This window comes from Mus caroli, chromosome 14 (genome assembly GCF_900094665.2).
Source record: "Mus caroli chromosome 14, CAROLI_EIJ_v1.1, whole genome shotgun sequence".
Lineage (NCBI taxonomy): Eukaryota > Metazoa > Chordata > Mammalia > Rodentia > Muridae > Mus > Mus caroli.
The window spans coordinates 70,317,375-70,337,423 of NC_034583.1; the positions used below are offsets into that span (position 1 = coordinate 70,317,375).

At 41.3% G+C, this 20,049-nt stretch overlaps 1 protein-coding gene across 3 annotated transcripts in view; it reads left to right on the forward strand.

The window, feature by feature from the left end:
- The window catches only part of Elf1 (E74 like ETS transcription factor 1), a 98,062-nt gene that overhangs the window by 22,586 nt on the left and 55,427 nt on the right, over nt 1-20,049 (forward strand). Inside the window, exon 1 of one of the 3 annotated variants that reach the window (XM_021181556.2) lies at nt 10,464-11,156. The exons of 1 other annotated variant lie outside the window; for it this stretch is intronic. The gene's annotated coding sequence lies outside the window, so the exon portion shown is untranslated. Of the gene's footprint in view, nt 1-10,463; nt 11,157-20,049 lie in introns of those variants that run through there. One more of the 3 variants, XM_021181554.2, reaches the window with a different exon arrangement.

The following is a 20,049-nucleotide window of genomic DNA, read 5'->3' on the forward strand; positions in this document are numbered from 1 at the left end:
CTTGTTGTTGAGCCAATATCTAGTTCAACTTATGATTCATTTAGCAAATATTTGTTAAGCAACTATGCTGATGTAGAAATACCATTAGACTAAAAGAAATAGCCATCAAGACATGGACACAATTGATGTAAAATAGAGTGCTCTTCAGTTGTTTCAGCAAAGTAGGCAGCAAGAGCTCTAGAGGAAAATTACTACATTTGGGGTCTAATTGCAGCACTTGAGAGGCAGGGATAAGAGAGAGAAGAGTTCAAGAACCTCACTGAGTAGTGAGTTTGAGACTGTCCTGGGCAGCATAGGACCTTATTTGAAAAGGACACACCCAGAGAGAGTCCTCTAGTGCTTTGGGTGTGTGGTGTGTAAGTGTATGAGTGAATGCATGTCTGCTTCATGCTTCTGTTTGATCCTCTGCACAGTGTTGTGGGAGCATGAGAGAAAAGGTAGTGAAGATGATGAGAGAAGAGCTCACAGGAGATTTATTAAGAATGGTTAAAGAAAGGTAAGGTGACAAATGTGATGTGTTCTTAGCTGGTATGTTCAGAAAAGCTAGATTATAGGTGATTAAAGATGAGGTTACAATAGGATAAAGCAAGGTCAAGATGGTAAGACATAGATTGCAATGTCTTCAATAGGTTCTGATAGACAAGTCTTTAAAAATTATTTTATTTCATTATTTTATGTGTGTGTGTGGGGGGGGGTATTTTGCTTGCATGTATGTTTGGATCCTCTGGAGCTAGAGTTAAGAGACAGTTGTGGGCTACCATGTGGGTGCTGGGAATCGAACCTAGGTACTCTAGAAGTGCAGCTAGTGCTCTTAACCACCTCTCCTGCCACAAATAGTTTCTGTCAGTTGGTTTGAAATTTGAAGATCAAAATGGACCCTTACATGTTGGGCCAGGGCTAAGGTAGCCCTCTGTAGGTTGTTGGTTTTGTTGTTTTGGGTTTTTTTTCCCTCTTTATTTGGTTTGTTTCCTTTTGAGACAGGGTCTCGCTGTGTAGGTCTGGAACTTACTGTGTACACCAGGCTGGCCGGGGACTCACATAGGCCTGCCTCTGTTGGGATTAGAGTGTACATTACCATTCCTGGCACCTCTTTTGTTTTCAGTGGAAATCAATTTAATAGGTCAGAATTTATGAGAAATTCCTTAATATACATTATTCTTGAATTGAGAAATCAGATATTGATAGAAGCTATAGGCATATATGTTAGAAACGAGCATGGGTTAATTTATATAAATTATAGTAGCATCTTCTTTATTTCTTTTAGATACTGTCTGATGAGCATAGGTTAAACCTGTGTCCTCCGACTGCGTTATGACTCCTCATGCTTTGTGTGGTTACGTTACTTAGTCCATACCACCAGCAGTGCTTGAACAGTTTTTTTTTTTAATCAGTGTAATTTTTCTTCAAGAAATGTCATATAAGTGGAATCATACTGTATATAGGCTTTTAATACAAGTTTCTTTCAGTAAGATGCTCTGAGCATCATCTAATTGTATATAATGGTAACTCCTTTTTGTTGCTGAGGTTGGATTATGTGCTAGTGTTTTATCCTCCGGTTTTGTTAACATGTGTGCCTTGGCACCGTCATAAGGAATTTAAGGGAATTATTTTGTGAAACAGGGATGGCCTCTGCACCTTTTAGAGAAGTTAACACAGAGGCTTAGAGCTTACATATGTAGGCCTAGAGTGAACAACTGGTTAATAGTAGAGTTGGGACTTACACTGTGGTAATCCACTCTGAAGTCAGAGCTCTTAACCATTAGTCTACTGGGCAAATGGTTAATGTTAGTTTCTTGATTCTTTCTGCATGCTCTGTGTGTGTGCGCGCCTGTGCCGTCAGGTGGAGAGGCCAGAGGAATCAGGCGCTCTCTAGCCCTTTCACCTTATTCCCCTGAGGCAAGGTTTTAGGCCAGCCTGGCTGGCCAGCGAGCCTGGAGAGTCTCCTATCTCTTCCTTGCAGTGCTGGGGCCATAGGTGTATGAGGCCCAGTCTCTCTTGTTTCGGCTGGGTATCTGTACATGTCCTCAGGCTTGATCCATAGGCTCTCCTCCCTCCCGAGCCACCTTCCCTTAAGGTAGCCTGAGATGTGGGTAGATCTCCCTTACTGTTCCCTGCTACTCTTTGTAATTCATTATGTAAGTTTCTTTCTTAAAAAGATTTAAAAAAAAAAAAAGGCCCAAAGTTTCCCCTATTTTTCTGTCTAATTTTATCAAGGAACAAAGACAACAGTTGCAGGCAATTATTTTCATGTTGCTGGGTTTTAGTCTTAAGGCCCCAAGGCTTCTGGGATTGAGGCTTAAATAAAAATAAAGCTGTAATTGTTAATTAGCATAAGATGCATCTGTATGAGAATTCTGGTCATGATACCATTATTCCTTAACCTCCTGTAAACAGAATCTTTGTTTTATAGACGATAAATATCAAACAAAATTGGCAGTGGTTGAAATTACTTAAAATAAGAGGTCTGACTTCTCCTACACTGCCTTAGGTTTCATTAAGATAGGTAGTTGTCTTGTTTTTTGTATTTAAAAACATAGAATTTTGTCAGGCTGTTACAGACTCCTAAAGTCTTAGTCCTCTCAAGCTGATGCAGTTCAAGGCTAGCCTAGGTTACATAATGAATTGGAAACTTAGCAGTGAGACCCTAATGATAAAAAAAGAAACAGGAAAATTTTAAGAAGAAATAAGCAAGTTTTGGTGTGAAAATGTCTCTTTTACTTTAAGCCTATTTACTTAAATATCTTGTCATAAAATTATTTCTAGACTAATAACAGCTTTTATTTTAATGCTATTTTGTTTTGCAATGCTGAGGGTTGAACATAGGCCCTCACACATGCTAGACACATTCTGTACCACTGAGCTAAGAATACAAATTAAAAAAAAAAATTTTTATAGAGGCTGGAGAGATTGCTCTTGGAGAGACCTGGGCTTGATTCCCAGCACCCAAATGACAGCTCACAACTGACTGTAACTCTGGTTCCAGGGATTACAACACCCTCTTCTGACCTCCATAAACACCAGGTAGACAAGTGACACACATACAGGCTAACACTCCAAAGAATAAAACAAATCCAACAAATCAAAAAGAAAACCCATTTATTAGTAACGTATAATTGTCATAATTTCATTTTTGAAGATTCTATAAAATTTATATTACTGGCTATTTTATGAATAGCTTCCTGCCAATTATCAAAAATCTGGTGAAGAAAGGGCTAGGAAAATGGCTCAGTAGTTAGAAACAGTTGTGCAATTGTGAGGATCTGAGTTCAAATCTCCTGCACAAACACACGCACACACCATCAGTGAGTGTGAGGTAAGAAGAAGAGTGCACTGATGTGTATTTATGCCACTCACAAGTGTGACTCAGCTGCACGGTGTGGCTATCAGGACAACTTGTAGGAGGTGGTTTTTCCTTATAACTTATGGGACCCAGGCACTGAACCCAGGTCATCAGGCCTGGCAGCAGCCTTTGCTTTCTAAGCCACCTTGTGGACCCTGAGACTTTTTATGTGTCTTTAGGAGGACTTTGTTCTGCAAACAGCAGCCTAAGCCTGAGGATTTAGAAAGGCCGTAGAATCAAAAGACAGAACTGAAAGGAGTCTCAAAAGTCCCCAGGTTTCCATGCTATTCCAGGATTTAACAAGAACAGGAAATGGGACTGGGATTTAGCTCACAGGTTGAATGCTTGTTTTTAGCATGTGCAAGACCCTGGGCTCAATTCCTAGGATTGCAAAAACCCTAGGAGAGAACAGAATGCCTGGGGAAAAGGCTGGCTTGGCAAAGCACCTGCCGGGGAAGCTTGAGGGCCTGTGTGTACATTCCCAGAACCCACAGGAAAAGTTTGGCCTGGTAGCCTGTTTGTAAATCCAGTCTTCAGAGGAACTTGGGGGAAGGAGACAGATCTGAAGCCTACCTGAATCTTTGGTTTAGTGGGAGACTCTGTCTCAAAAAATGAAGATGGTGGGCCCGGAGCGAAGACTCAACAGGTACTGACTCATCCTCTAGCCCCACAGTGTTTGATCTACACCCCATTCCCTGGCAGAAGAGAGCTGACCTCTCCATTGTACATAGGGCACCTGAGTGCCCACATACAGATAAATACACATGGAAAATAAAGGGTGATAGCACTTGTGAGGTGAGGCAGGAAGATAGTATAAAGTTACTGCATGCACAGTGGACGGTTCTTTACAATAGAAAAGCGGTTTTGTTAAACAGCACCCCTTTCTCACCCTTCTCCCCAACTCTTTAAGTAGAAAAACCTTCCCATGATTATAATCATAACAAAATAAGCCACCTTTTAAAAATATTACTTAACTTTGTTTTGTGTACAAATGTTTTGCTTGCATGTGTGTAAAATAGTGCACCACAGATGGGCCTGGTGCCTATAGAGGTCGGAGAGGTGCCTGGTCCTCTGGAGCTAGAGTTTGGATAGCTGTGAGCCAGCACATGGGGACTGGGAATGAAATCTGGGTCCTCTTCAAGAGCTGCAAATGCTCTCATCTACTGAGCCATCTTTCCACTCTCCAAAACTATTATCTTTAATCTCACCTCACTTCTGTCTGAAGTTTCTCTAATCAGACTGTCTCTTTTTAGAACTTCATTGTGTGACTTTTCCAGGCAATTTGTTTCTGCTTTTCCTGGCTAGAGAGGACAGAGATGGTACAAAGGAACAGTATCATCTAAGTTCAATGCACTGAGCCAGTGAGCTTATTGGGGTTATAGGAGCATGGGTGAGACTCCAGTAGCTGAGTCACAGAGAAAGCACCCGTCCTACAGGGATGAGTCAGGATTTAGGAGAGTGCAATCGCCAGAGACCCCCAGGCAGCCCTCTACCATGGAAGGATCTCCTCCTTCCCAGCAGATTACGCGACTCCAGGGAGCTGCACTCAGATCTTCTCATTTGTATGAGCTTCCTGTGCTTTTCAGGGTTCCTAGGAATTTTATGAGCTCTCTTGTATCTTTAGGAGGGAATTTTTCAATCAGGAAAAAAACATTTATAAAATAGACTCTATCACACATAAAACCTTTCTTAAAAATACCTATTTTTATTTATTTGTACGTGAAGATCTCTCTCTCCTTCCCTCTCTCTCTTCCGTCCTTTCTTTTTATTTGTTTGCCTGCACATATGTGTGTATCCCATGTGGTGCACGCATCTCTTGGAACTGGAGTTACAGATGGTTGTGAGCTGCTATGTGCTGGGAAACAAATCCCAGTCCTTTTAAGAATAGCCAGTACTCTGAGCCATCTCTCCGTGTTCCACCCCGATTTCTTTTTCTTTTTCAAAAAAATCAATAGTGACCTTCATATTGCTAAAACCAGTTGCCATTTTGCTTCAGACCTCATCTGCTTTGGTCTGAGATCAGCGGTTGGCGCTCACTCACCTCTTAGTCTCTTAGTCTGTGTTTACTCCTCAGACTCCATGCCGATAGGGTAGATCTTGTTTTCCTCCTCCGCTTCTCTGTGGTCCTTCTTGGTCACCCTTGTAAGCTCTTTATCATTTCCTCACCTCTAAATGATGGAGTGTCCCAGGAGTCTTAGTATATTATCTGTAGCTATATGTCATGCGCATGTGCCTAGATATATGCTAGTGATCCGCAAATTGTATTACTTGTTTTTACCTTTCTGATATTTTATAACTTAAATTATGATAGAAAATTAACAACACTTCAGTACTGATTTAAAGTCAGTACATCTTATGTTACATGATGAAAGAGTAAGAGGGAAGATATTTGCTTAATGTGTGTGTGTGCGCGCATGCATGTGTGCATGTGTGTATATATTCTTATGCAAATAAATTCTTAACAAAATAGGAGTTTCTGTAAGTGGTCATTTCCTAGTGTTATAGCTGGCATTACTAACACCCTCTGCTGCTTGTTCTGTATTCTCTTGGTCTTCAACAAGTACCCCAGCTTGTGCCATAGGGCTGAAAAGTTGATGTGGCCAGCTGAAAGTAAACTTTCTGGCTTATTTATGGAGAATAAGGTGTTTGCTAAATCAGTAGCTCCTTTTCAGGTGCCAGATATATGAATTTGCTCAAGGAGTGAAACTACATCTGGTTAAGTTTACAATATGGTTATTGTTTCCCAAGATCATTTCCAGACGGGTGCTGAGGACGGCCTAACAACTGCAGTCTGTCTTGGTTACTGTGTATATGGCTAGGGGCTAGAACAGTGTCTGACACACAACTCAGTGCTCAGGGCACATTTTTGAAGGGTGAGAATGACTAAGAGTGCCTACAGTTAGTAATTAACTTTGAGCCTGTAACATGGAGAAAACAATTTCTATGTATAGACCCTCCTTCTCAAAATTAAGGCAGGGTCTCTGAACCCTGGTTGGCCCAGAACTCACTGGGTGCTAGGCTGGCCTCAAACCTTTGTCTTACTGAGTGTGAAGATTACAGGGATGCACCACCACACTGCCATCTTTTTCTTATTTTAAGATAGGACAAGAGTGGCTCAGTGTTTGAGGTTGTACTGAAACAGCAGCCTTAAATGTATTTCCCTGAAGGCTCTCATAAAAATCTCAGTGATAAACAGAATTGAGAAGCCACCTGCCTGGATAGAGGATCTCTAAGGTGTGTTCAGGCGTGTGATGATAAATATTTTCAATAATTGTAAACAGGTCTGTTGAGGGACCTCTTCATGCAGAGGAGACCTTTTACTTGAGGGTTGAGTGGATGTTCAGTAGGCGGTGGAATGAGGCGGTCAATCCCAGAAACACAGAGATAAGGAGGGTGAATAGAGGTGGGGAAGGATAATTCCAAACTCCAGCAGGTTTCAGTAGGTCTGGACTATGTGTATGTGTGCATGTAGGCATGGATGCTTCTGTGCCTGTTTGGTATGTGTGTATGGGAGAAAAAGAGAAGGAAATATGTGGGCAGAGAAATGGAGTTGGGTCTGGGAAAAGAAAAAAAAATGTCAGAAGCCTCAAGTACCATGATAAATGGTGGCTTTTTGGTTTTTTTTGTTTTGTTTTAAGATGGGGTAATTGGGTCACCTAGTCTAAGTACTTGCCATAAACAATTGAAGGAAGGAAAGGTTTATTTTGGCCTATGATTTCAGAAGATTCAGTTCATGGTTGCTTGGCTTCATGTGCCTGGGCAGAAGATGACAGCAGGGGTGAGGGGTGGAGGCTGTTCTTAGCTTCTTGAAAAATAGGAAGCAGAGAGAGGGGGGAAATAGGAAGAAGCCAGGCTGAAATATAGGACAGGTAGTGACCTACTTCTGCCAACTAGGGCCTACCCTCTTCCCTTTTTACCACCTCCCAGTAACACCACACTCTATTGTGAATACATAAAGGGATAGCTCCATTGATTACACCCGGACCCTCAGGATCTGGTTTTGGAAAGCCAAGGTATTTCACTAACTATTGAGGTATTTCCTACTGTAATCAAGTTGACAACATTAGTCATTATCTGAGGTTTCCTGTTATCTAGTCTCTAACTTGAAACCCCCTACCTCGGCTTCCAGTATTGGAGTCACAGGTGAGCATGGCTAGCCTGGCCTTTGTTGTGATTCTCCCCTACCTCGGCTTCCAGTATTGGAGTCACAGGTGAGCATGGCTAGCCTGGCCTTTGTTGTGATTCTTGGACTCAGAGTCGTTTCTTCTGTCTCCCGTCTCCTCTTTCCCCATCGTGATCTAAGGTCACTATCGTTGGGAGAGTTGTTTTTCAGCAAGACTGTTGTTGGTGGTAGAGCTATATATAGGGCCTCACTGAGGCAAGTCAGGAAAGCAGTCTTCTATTGAGCTGTAGCCATGATCCTTTTAGATAAAAATGATTTCAGTGGTCAGAAATAGGCAGGAGAATACCATGAGATTCTCCTTTGTACTGAGTTCCCAGCCATCGTGGGTCCTTGCCTCAAAAAGAGCTGAGGGGCTGGGGAGTAGGCTCAGTGGTTAAGAACACTTGTAGCAGGGCTGGAGAGATGGCTCAGCGGTTAAGAGCACTGACTGCTCTTCCGAAGGTCGTGAGTTCAAGTCCCAGCAACCACATGATGGCTCACAACCATCCGTAATGAGATCTGATGCCCTCTTCTGGGCTGTCTGAAGACAGCTACACTTACATATAATAATAATAAAACAAACAAACAAAACACTTGATGCTATTTCAGAGGACCCAGGTTTGGTTCCTAGCACCCACATGGTACACATGGTAGCTTGCAGTGTCCTCTTCTGACTAGCTTGAGCGCCAGGCACAAAAGTGGTCCATAGACATATACACAAATTGCTCATATGCGTAAGAATATATTTTTAAAGCTGAGACAGGATGATTGGCTTGGGTTTGAAACTAGCTCGGACTAAAAGATGAGTTCCACAGTGAGTTTCCAGTCAACTTGCCTGGAGTATAATCCTGACACAGAAACTGATCAGCTCTGTCTGTAGGAGTGAATTACGGATCATGTGATACATACATGTTTAACTTCATTTGAAACTGCCAGTGCCTTCTAAAGTAGATATACCAATTTCCCAACCTACCAACAATGTACAAAGGAATAGTTACAGGCTTGGGAAATGCTAGTTGGTAAAATGCTTGCTGTGTAAACATGAAGACCTGAGTTTTAGTGCCAGTACAGGTTCTACTATAGCTTAAGCTGGTCTTAAACATGCTAGGTGACTGAGGCTTAGAGTACAGGTGTGTATCTCTGCATCTGATTTTCACCTTTTTGAAAGAGTAATCTTAATCTCAGGATAGCATATTATAATGTTCCTATGGGGTATGTATGCACAATTTATTGACTTCCCAGGACGGCAGTGGCTTTAAACTTAAGTGTGTGTGTGCGTGCACGCGCATTTGTGTTGAACCCCATGTTTCAGACATGCTTGCTGTATGATTTGCTGTACTAGAGGGGTACGCTTAGCCCTAAAGACTTTTTATTTATTTATTTTTTTTCAGCATTGTGGATTGAACACAGAGCATTGCACATTTGGTGGTTGTCCTACCACTGAGTGGTACCCTCTATCCTGTGTTTGTTTTTAAAAAAAGGGTTTTGCTGTGTAACTAGGCTGTATTTGAACTTGCTATGTAGCCTGGGCTTGATTTGGCCTTGTGTTCCCTTGCCTCCGCCTAAGTAGCTGGAATTCGAGGCATGTGCCACTGAACTCTGTTCCAAGCTCTTGGTGTATTCCTATGTGTGTGCTCACCTGCATGTGGAGGGCAGAGGTCAACACAGGTGTCATTCCTCAGGAGCCACCTACCTTGTTTTTGAGATAGGGTAGATTTGGTTAGGCCAGCTGGCCAGCAAGCTCCAGGGTGTTCGTTCCTCATGCTAGGCAAGCACTTGAGTATGGAGCTACATCCCAACCCAAGGTCCAGGATGTCACCTGGGTGATGGGCCTCACACTCCAGTTATCAGGCTTGGAGGTGAGTGTTTTACTGAGCTGTCTCCCCAGATCCCTGTTTCAAGGTGTATTTTGTTTGTTTTTGGTCATTTTAAAAATAAGTGTTGCCATTTGCTTATTTTTTAAAAAAAATCTTTAATTTCATATGTATGGGTTTTCCTGGATGTATGTCTGTATACTGTAAATATGCAGTAGTACCCGAGGAAGCCAGAAGAGGGCGTTGGATTCCCTGGCACTGGAGTTACAGACACTGAGCTGTCAAGCTTGTGCTTGGGATTGAACTCAGATCCTCTGGAAGAGCAGTCAGTGCTCTTAACCACTGAGCCATCCCTCTAGCCCCCATTGGTTTATTTATTTATTTATTTGTATCATCCTTTTACTTTTAATTTTTCTAATTAACTTATAAAAGTCAGATTAGGTTTACATGGATATCACCCAAAATATTAGCTGTGGAAAATGAGCTTTCCAGTGAACAGTGGACTTCCTGCTATTGACTATCAGAGCAGCTTGTTCCTAGGTGTATGGAATATGAACATTCATTCAGATATTTGGTAGTCGAAATCGATTTATCCTTTTCCTTTGTGTAGTTAAAATTAATTTATTAAGTCCTAGAGCTTACTTTAGTAAAAAGAAACTTCAGTGAAATAGAACAAATAGGTTATCTTGATGAACTACTTGTATGCTCACTGAGGGGCCAGGGTAAACAGTTGTGGTAATGTTTTGGTGGCGTGTCTGACCTGGAGGACGTTGCTGTAGTGGTTTGCCCACCAGTGTTGGAGAAGGGAGCCTGGTACTTGGAAGGCTTGTGAGGCATGCAGAAAGCTTTATTCCGCAAGTGAAGCTGCGGCTCTGTCTTGGAAATGATAGAGTTAGGAACTATGATTGCATTGGTAACTTTTAAAAAGTATTTATCAACCTTTCTTTGTTTCTTTGTTTGTTTGTTTGTTTCTTTCTTTCTATTATTATTATTATTTTAGTTTTTTTAGCGACAGGGTTACTCTGTATAGCCCTGACTGTCCTGGAACTCACTCTGCAGACCAGGCTGGCTTCGAACTTAGAAATCCTCCTGCCTCTGCCTCCCAAGTGCTGGGATTAAAGGTGTGTGCCACCACCACTTACCAGTATTTATCAACCTTTCAATTCTACTTAAAATTGTTTTGCTAGGTTGGACTGTGTAACATGAATTTTCAAAAGTTCTTTTAGCCACGTTAATTGACACTTAGTTTTCCACTGAACTTTGGATTTTCTAGTGAATTTTATCTGTTTAAAGAACCTATAAGTGTGCGTCTGGCATACAGTTTGCTGGCTTCTCCAGATTACATAGCCATATATCTCTTCATATAAGGGTTAATGAGTAGCCAGGTTGGACACACCCGTCCGTCGCTGTGGTAAGACACAGCGTTCTCTCCTTTCATCCCTCACGTTTTCTTTTTATAGTCATATTTATTTGATGTGTTAATTTTACTTTCTTGTAGCTTGTCATTCTATTTTATACTGTTAATTTTCAAAGATGGCAATTAGCATGAGTTAGTGGCAATTTAAACTAGGGAGCTTTTGCTCCTGGGCTCTGTCTCGCTCCTGTCCAATGCCTGGCCCCCATTTTCACCTGTGCATTTGCATGTTTGTCCTAGCAGAATAATTGGGTCCACAGCAACATGGGCGTGCCTACCTTAGAAACACTTAGTTTCATGTGTGACTCATAAGCTGAGCAGACACCACTTCCCCAGTCTACAGGAGCCATTTTAACAGCACAGAACTTGCCGGGTTGCTTTTTAGTTTCAAGCCCAGAGGACGAAACCTGAAGACAAAGTTTAAAGGTAACTTGTGATTTTGTGTGTTTGCTTCCGGCTGTTTTTGAGTCGATTAAACAGCCGAGGTTCTTACCTGTGGCAGAACATGGCTGAATGTATTCTTTAACTCTGATAAAATGCGTGTAGTGAGTCACATGTCTGACTGCACTTCAGAACTACAGGCAACGAAGTATTTAAATGCTGAAAAGTCCTAGCCCTTCCCCTGAGCATCTTGTTTATTTCCCTGCTTGGTTTTTTCCTCTCCTCCAACTTCACATAAAGGAGAGCCCCCACCCTGCAAAGCAAACCTGATCCAGTTCTAATTAAAACAAACTTAGTTGACTCGGAGGGGCTGGCTGAGAAGTGACTCTTCAGTAGACTCATGAGATTCTGATGCTGAGAAGAAAATCAGGAACAAAGGCTTTGTTACAGTATTTTAATTAAGGCTGAAATCTTGGGTTTCAATTTAGTTTTAAGTGTTGCTCACAGGCCGGTCTATGCTTTTTTTTTTTTTAAGTTAATGAATTATGCAAAATATTTCATTTTGAAAAGCAAAGAGGTTTAAAAACTAAGGAGAGTCCTGGTAAAGTGAACGGGTGGTAAAGGCACATTTTCAGTGAAGAGGAAGACGGTTTGGATTGATTCATTCAGTGTTTGAGGGAAACAGAGCCTTATGGGACAGGAACTTGCTGGAAAAGCAGCTGCTTCTGAAGGCGTTCTGTGCTGGGTCAGTTTCATGTCAGGAACAGAAGGGTGCTGCCGGCCCTTCCTCATAATAGTGCTAACGTGGGAGTTTTGGGGGTTTTTTTTGTTGTTGTTGTTTTCTTTTTTGTAGTTAAAAAAAGTAAAAACCTTTTGTTAGCAGGAGGTGGCTCAGTCTTTTCTTGAGTACTTGTCATCACTGAAATGACTATATTTTCTGACACGTATACATTGACTCTGCAGCGATATTTTACTTGTGAAACATCCGTGAAGCTAACATTTGGGTAAAAGTAAACTTTGAGTACTAATGATTCAGGTTTGCTGTCATTTACTGTTGACCACAATGGTTTCTAGCAGGTTGAGAGTTGCCTCTAGCTCTCGGAGTGCATGAAGTCCTTGTAGGTTTGAAAGGGACAGCAAGAAGGGTGTCACTTCTTGCTATGGTGGAAGGTTCTTGATACTAGCAGATCCCAGTGATGTGGTCTTAGAAGGAGGGCAGACATTTTGCCAGCTGAGCCTCAAGCTCTCCTCTGTCATCTTTGTTTGCATATTGCAGGTTTGGTTGGCTTTTGACTGAGTGAAGGCTGTATTTGCTTTAAGTCTGGACTAAAACAAAACGAGTAACACCTTCATGTTCCTCGTCCCCCTTTTCCTTTGTAAGGCTTGTGATCCATAGGAGAAACATCAAGGAGGACACACGTAAACAAGCTAAGGGCATGTATACTAAGCAGAATAATTTGAGTCCTTAAAATTGGGAAGGTGCGACCTTTGAAGTTAAGTTTGTTTTGAGATAGGGTCTTGCTGTGCTGCTTGTCTCTAATTCTGTCTGGTCTGCCTCAGCTTCCCAGGGTTGGGGTTACAGGCATGTGCTACCATGCTTGCTGGTCCCTTTCTTACTAGGATTTAGGAAAATGCCAGAAAGGGAGCTTGCAGGATGCCCAGGAGAATGAGCATGTGGTCAGTTACCCTGCGCCCACTGTTCCTAAGATACATAGGAAGTTTAAATGGAGCCATAAGAATTACAGTGTAGATTATTGACTGGCGATTGCTCAAGGCCTCATTTATGGCTGACCCTGGTGCCAGATTGGCCTTGAACTTTACTAGGTATTAGCGAATGGGATAACCTTGAACTCCTGACCTTTCTACCTCTCTACCTCCTAAATTACCGACATGGGCCATAGTGCTCCATTAAATTTGGAGCACAGGGGCCGGGGAACAAATGTAGTAACACATGTCAAGTTCTAGAACAGTCCGGGCTACACAGAATGCTCTAAACAAACAAACATTATTATTATTTTTTTACTTTGCATTTTCTCGGGATATATTATATATAAATTATAAACTTTCAAGATAGTATGATAGCTTTACATGAAGCATTCATTATCTATGTATGGTCTTGATGCTTAGTCAAAGACTAATCACTATATTTGTGCAGAGCTGGATGGTATGGTGTTTACTAATCTAAATGTAATTAAAGGTAGTTATATCCTGGGTTTAGAAACTACATGGTCCTGTAAAGTCAAAACATAACATTTTATAATAAAACTATAAAAGGAGGTACTTTTAGTGTTTATTAGCATTTTTTGGTATCAAAACACTTAATGGAGGTATACTATGATTAGGCCTTTCATTTTTAACATTAAATATGCATATGGAAAAGTGCATAAAGTAACTATAATTTCAGTGTTTACCCATTCACATTATCCTAGGTTAGAAAGTAGAGTATGTCTATCACCTGTATTTGCTTCCCTCTAAAATTTGACTATTTTGATTTTTGTGGCAATCTTTTTCTTACAGTTTTACTCTCTTGAACCTCATGTAAGCCAAGTCCCATTTTCCTGCAGTGATTTGCTTATTCCAGTCAGCTCAGTGAAGCTGACTTTCGGCAGGCAACACATCTTTGCAGCCCCTGTCTATACCAGCACCTTTAACAGCTCTTGTTAATAACGTTCGAGGACTTCTAGTTTGGAAGCATTCTTTCATGCACTCCCAAGAACACAGGGGCAAGAGTTCTGTAGCATTAATTTTTCTTATTGAGGTGTGTGAAGACTTTGCAAAGACTGAAGGAACAGATAATTTAAGAAAATAAATAGCTCCTGTTGTTCATCATGGACATTAAGTGAAATTGCCTTTAAAACATGTCAGTGCTGGGACTGGAGAGGTGGCTCCACGTTTAAGAGCACTGGCTGCCTTCCCTTCCAGAGTTCTTGGGTTTAATTCTCAGCACCCACTTGGCAGCTCACAGCTATGTGTAGCTCCGTTCTAAGAGATCTGACCTCCTCTGTGTTCTGCTGACACCAGACAAGTGCGTGGTACACAGACATACACGCAGGCAAAGCACTCATACACATAAAATAGTAAACGTTTTAAAAGCTGTCAGTGCTAGTTGGTAAAAATACAAGTAGCGTGGTTTGGTTGTGTAGCCTTGACTCCTGCCGAGGCTGGCAAGCTCCAGCTTGAAGTTGCTCTTGCCCAACACTGCACAAGTCAGTGCACCGAGAGGGTGTAACGGACACCCGGTTGCATTTTGAGGGTCATTTTGAGCTATTAAGTGCTGACAAGGTTTCTAGGTCCTTTGTGGACCTGAGAAGGACTTTGAGCATCACTGCAGTACTGCACCATTGGAAATGAGCCAATAGTTCAGAAACTAAGTATTGGATAAGTACATGATGTCATATCCACAGAATTATGTGGCCGAAATTTAATTTATTAAAGTTTACGCCAAACACGACTTTACAATGGAGTATTTTTGCATATCGGGGCACTTGATGAAGAAATCAACCTTTTTCGAAGAAAGTGAAAGTAGCAGGTCCAAGTTTCTGGGCCTTGTTCAGCTCAAGCCTTGGAAAAAGGGAAGCTGAGAAGGAGGCTGCTGCTTTGCCTATCTAACTTTACTGCTTTAACGTTCACAGACAAGGAGTTGGCAGGGGTATCTGCCATTTTTATGTGCTTTTTAGCAGTAGGTGAAATGTGCCGTTACACTATCTTCTAGTAGATTCAGTTCTCATTACATTTTCAGTTCCTCCTGTTTATAAAATTCTTTCTCCTGTTTATTAAAAAGCAAAGGTGTCCGATTCCCGTGGAGCTCGTTACCGGTAAGGCACCGACCGACAAGGGTGCTGAGAGCTGAAGCGGCAAGTGCTCTCGACCTTTGAGTCATTCCCCCCACTTTTGGTTTGTTTTTCCTTTCTTTCTCTTATTGAGACAGGATTCCCCTAATTAGCCCAGGCTGGCCCTGAATTCTCCAGCCTCTTTTAACTTCAGCATCCTAGTCCTGGAATTCCAGGCAAGCACTATCACATGTAGTCTGCATTTCTTTATTGTGTTCTTAACTGGGGGAGCTTTGAGTTGCTATATAGAGTTTCAGACTTGAGGCCAGGAGTGTAGCTGTGTGGTAGACTGTGTGCCTAGCGGGCAGGTGGCCTGCTTCAATTCGTAGCACCACGAGAAAAAAAGTTTTAGTTTGAATATAAGAAGTATTCTAAGGTTTGACAGAGACTTGCATTTAGACACAGTGCTTCTGTTAAAATCTCCGTAGGAAGTTACTGCATCTATAGTCTGCATGAAGTCAGAGCATGTTTGTGAGAGGCATCTTGGAGGGCAGGCTACTTTGTGCATCTGGAACACCTCAGTTGTAATGAAAGCCCAGTAATCATAAATTGGCTTAATGTGCTTCAGTATGTTTCTAATCAGAATATTTGATGCTTAAAGATTCCTTATATGTTGTGTTTATTTAAAGTTTTCCTTAAGCTTGTTAGAAAATGTTAGAAGATTCTCTCTCTCTCGCTCGTTCTCTCTCTATATATATATGTATGTAGATTTTGTTTATTTGTATTGATGGTGAATCAAACTTAGGGCACTGAACATTCTAGGCAAATCACTTCTCCACTGAGCTGTATCCTTAGTCCTTATATTCTTATTCTTTCTCCTGTCCCTCTTCCCATACCTCTTAGCCTTACATAGGCTAAGTAAATGGTGTACTACTAAACTATACCTCCAGCTCAATATTCCAGGTTTAAATTGGAAATATTAATTAGGATATTAAGTCTTTGAAAAAGAATGAGCTATAGCCTTTCCTTTGAAATATTAGGTCAAAATCGAGCTGTATATTCAAGCCATCATATAAGGTTTTATACTTTAGAAGCATAGAACCTTACTTAAACCTAAATAAATAGTAAGGACATGTTAAATTCTGTTTAGGAAAAAAAAAGCCACAGGATTCTCACAATGCGCTTATGTGATATGAACAATGTTGTTTTGGACATTGATATAGAATGCTGAAGCCTGATAAAATTATAGTTGATGTAGATTATATTTATAGCTAGGTAAGAATTGCCCAATATTAAGAAGATAGCTGTACTTTGCCTAACCATGTAGTGAGTTATCATTCATAAAGATTATTAGTTTGGAAGGCATGATCAATTGAGCACCTATTTATGGTAGATATATAAATACATTACAGGAACCAAGTTTTGGACATATGAGAAAGTGGGGGTAGTTTGTTGGGGCTTGGGGGCACAAGTAATCTGAGACTGACAAAAGGCTGCATTAAATAAACACCCAACACTCTGAGCTTAGCTTAGTTGATCGAGTGCCTGTATGGTAGGCATCATGTCTGGAGATGGAGGCTAAAGTTCAAGGTCATCTTTCTGTTACATAGAGAGGTGGAGAACGATTTGGGCTGTGTGAGAACTATCACAGACCAACCAGCCAACCCCCAAAGATCAAAGTGGCAAATTAATCAGTTGGGTGTTCTTGAGTCATTTGGGGTAGCCATGCTACCTCTCTGATATGCTCGGCCGCTTGCTCAGCTACATGGTTTCTGAGTTGTTGTGTTTGTCTATTTAAGGACAGATGCTTACTATACAGCCCTGGCTGGCCTAGAGTGCTTTATGTAGATAAGCTGGCCTCAAGTTCAGAGAGATTCAGCCGCCTCTGCCTCCCTTGTTTTGAAATATTTAGTTAGGGTGGCTAGCAAATGTTACTCTTCAAATTGGCAAACTCCTAGAACAGACTTAACAGTTTGGGGGCATGTTCTGCTGTCTCATTCAGTTATGTGGGCTTGGTTGTTTTTGTTTTTATTTTTATTTTCCTACCTCTTAGGCCAGGGCCTTTTGCATGCTCTAGCAATGGCTCTAGTATGTTTTGTAGTTTTAAACTTTGGAGCAGGGGTCTTACCGAGTTGCTTGGGTTTCCTTGCCTGTGTAGCCATCTTCCTCCTCCCGGCTCTGGAGTAGCTGGGTCACAGGCCTATGCCAACAAGGCTGGCCACAGCATTTTATCAGATCTTTGGTATTCATTCCTAGGAGTCCTTCAAAGGACATGAACATTGTTCTTTTGTATCTTAGCTCTCAACACCAGAATACTTTCATTGTCTTTCTTCATTTTTATGTTTCTGATATCATACTTCATTGTGTTTTCACACAGGCAATTGAACTATTTATAAGTAAGATGCAGCAGAGAAGGCAGGAAACACTTGACATTTGTATGCTCTATCTTGCTCTCTGCTTCCTGTCAGTTAAACCACGAAGAGAGGAACAGAGACACAGATGTACAGTTGCTGCTTTAATTTCCCATCAGGGAGCCCAGTTAAGCATAAAGGTTGTTTCATTAAACTTCGTACTTGTTGATTTTAGGGGTATGTATTGTAGACTTCTTGGTGTTACACAGATTGCGTGGATATCTGGCAACACTTTGACATTAGATATAGGACTTATATGAAAATACAAGTTTTACACATTTAAGAGGTTTTTCCTCTTGTGATTTTGTTTTGTTTTTTGAAAGGCTCCATATGCACTTAGGCTGGCATTACACTCATGATCCTCTTGACTTAGCCTCCCAAACGCTGGGATTATAGGCCTGTACCAAACTATACTCAAGTATACCTTAGTGTGAGTGTGAGTGTGAGTGTGTGTGTGTGTATGTGTGCATATGAAGGCCAGGGGTCAACCTTGGGAGGCACTTCTTAGGAGCCAGAGGTGTCGACTGTGCACTGTGTGCATGCATGCACACAGGTTCATATGTGTGCACAGGCATGTGAGGTGTATGTACATGTATGTACTTTGTGCATGCATGCACACAGGTTCATATGTGTGCACAGGCATGTGAGGTGTATGCACATGTATGTACTGTGTGCATGCATGCACACAGGTTCATATGTGTGCACAGGCATGTGAGGTGTATGTACATGTAGGCCAGAAGTCAGTCTTGGTGGTGTTACTTAGGAGTCATGCGTTTTATTTTTAGAACTGGGAACTAACCCCAGAGCTTGCACATAACGGGGCATGCTCGTTACCATCAAGCTACAACTGCTGTAATACAGAGCCATCAACAGGCTTGCTGAGTCCATTTATTTATTTAATGTTAAGTTGAGATAGTGTCTCTATTATATAGACCAAGCTGGCTTCAAACTCATAGAAGTCCACCTGCTTCTGTAGAATAAAGGTATGCACTACTCTAGCTGGCCTTATCAAGTATATTTAATTTCAAATAATGTAGGGAAATGTAAAAATCAACAACAACAACAAAAAACAAATGTGTTTTTGTGGTCTTATTATGAAGGGTAGACAGCTGCATTTTTTTTCTGTATGCCCTTTAACGTTTTCTTGGCTTCTATTGTGTCTTATATGTGGAAAATCTGTCCAAACTCACACAAGTGCTGAAGACAGCTGAGGAGGTGAGACAATTTCATTTCCCAGTTGGAAAAGCTTGTTTTCTACTAGGTTGTCCCACCTCGTTTTTAGATTTAAATATTACTGTCAGCATTGCTCCTTCTAACTGGACTGTCCCCTCCCCTTCACAGTCTCAGAACTAGGAAGATCAGATGGGAGTTGTCAGTCATGAACTAGCCCCTCCCCCTCCCCCACCATTTGTTTAATACATTCGTTTACATTTAGTTATCTGTTCCCAGTCTTTCCTAGGAATCAAGCCAGTTAAGGACAAAGATTGTGCCCTAATTGCCTTTAGTTTTGTATACTCACCGAGGCTGTAGCTACTAAGTGCAAGCATAGGTGCACTCACACCCACAGCTTGATAGCTCCATTCTGGAATCAAAGCCACAGGCTGATTAAAGAACTACAGTGTGTCTTCTCTGCACGTTGCCTTTATGGTATATTTGTAAGAAATAACTAAAGCAAGCGCTTCTTTCTTCCTCCTCAGAGTGTGCTTTTCTGGGGAGCTGTGGGTCAAAGCCAGGGTTTTACACATGCTAGGTGAGTGCTCAGGGCTCCTCCACTGAGCTGTGTCCTTAGAAGAACGCTTGCCTGAATGCTAGTGTTAGCAGATGTAGTAAGTCATGAAGACAGTTGAATCTGTCACCTTGGTTATCGAATAACTCAGTATCATCTATTCGGGTCTCCTTTTTTTTTGGTCATTTATAAAAATCAAGTATCTTAATGATGTTTTTAATTTCTGTCCTATTTGAAAGTGTTGATTGTGGCTGAGGACAGTTTAGCTGTATTGGATTTCTGAGCTCAGAATCCCTTTACGCTACTAGAAAGTGTGTCTGGTTCTTTACAGTCCTGATTTCTGCGTAGAATAAGATGAATAATTTTATAATATCTTCTGTCAATGTGTATTATTTCTTGTTGTCACTAAATCTTATGTGCTTCTGTGGCCCAGAGCAAGAATTTTGACAAGTAGACATTTAGTTCAAACCAGTTATTCTAGGAAGTTATGAAGTTACTAGTTAACAGTTTTGTTTTGTTTTGTTTTACTTGAAATTTGATAAAGGTTGGGAAAAATTAAAATTTATATAATTAAAATGTCAAATCTCATTTACTCATTCTTTTATTTGTTCATACATCAAAACAGGGTCTTACTATACAGCTCAGGCTAACCTTGAACTCAGTGTATCCTAGGCTGGCCTCTCTTGGAATTCTGCCTTAGCTACCATTCCTAACTTGAAAATTACTTTTAAAAGATCAAAGGAGGATTGAGGTTGTAGCTTAGTTGGTAGAATCCTTGCCTAGCATGTATGAGGCCCTGAGTTTGGTCTCCAGGATTCTATGTATTAGGTGTGGTGATGCAGGCCTGTAATAATACCAGCACTCTGGAGGCGGAGACAGGAGGGTTAAGATTTAAGTCCAGTCTCCTGCTGGGTCTTAGCATAGTATCTTGGTTCAGTGAGTGACTCTGTTTCAAGGGAATGGGCAGAGTGTGATGGGGCCTCTCCAGTGGGCAGAGTGTGATGGGGCCTCTCCAGTGGGCAGAGTGTGAT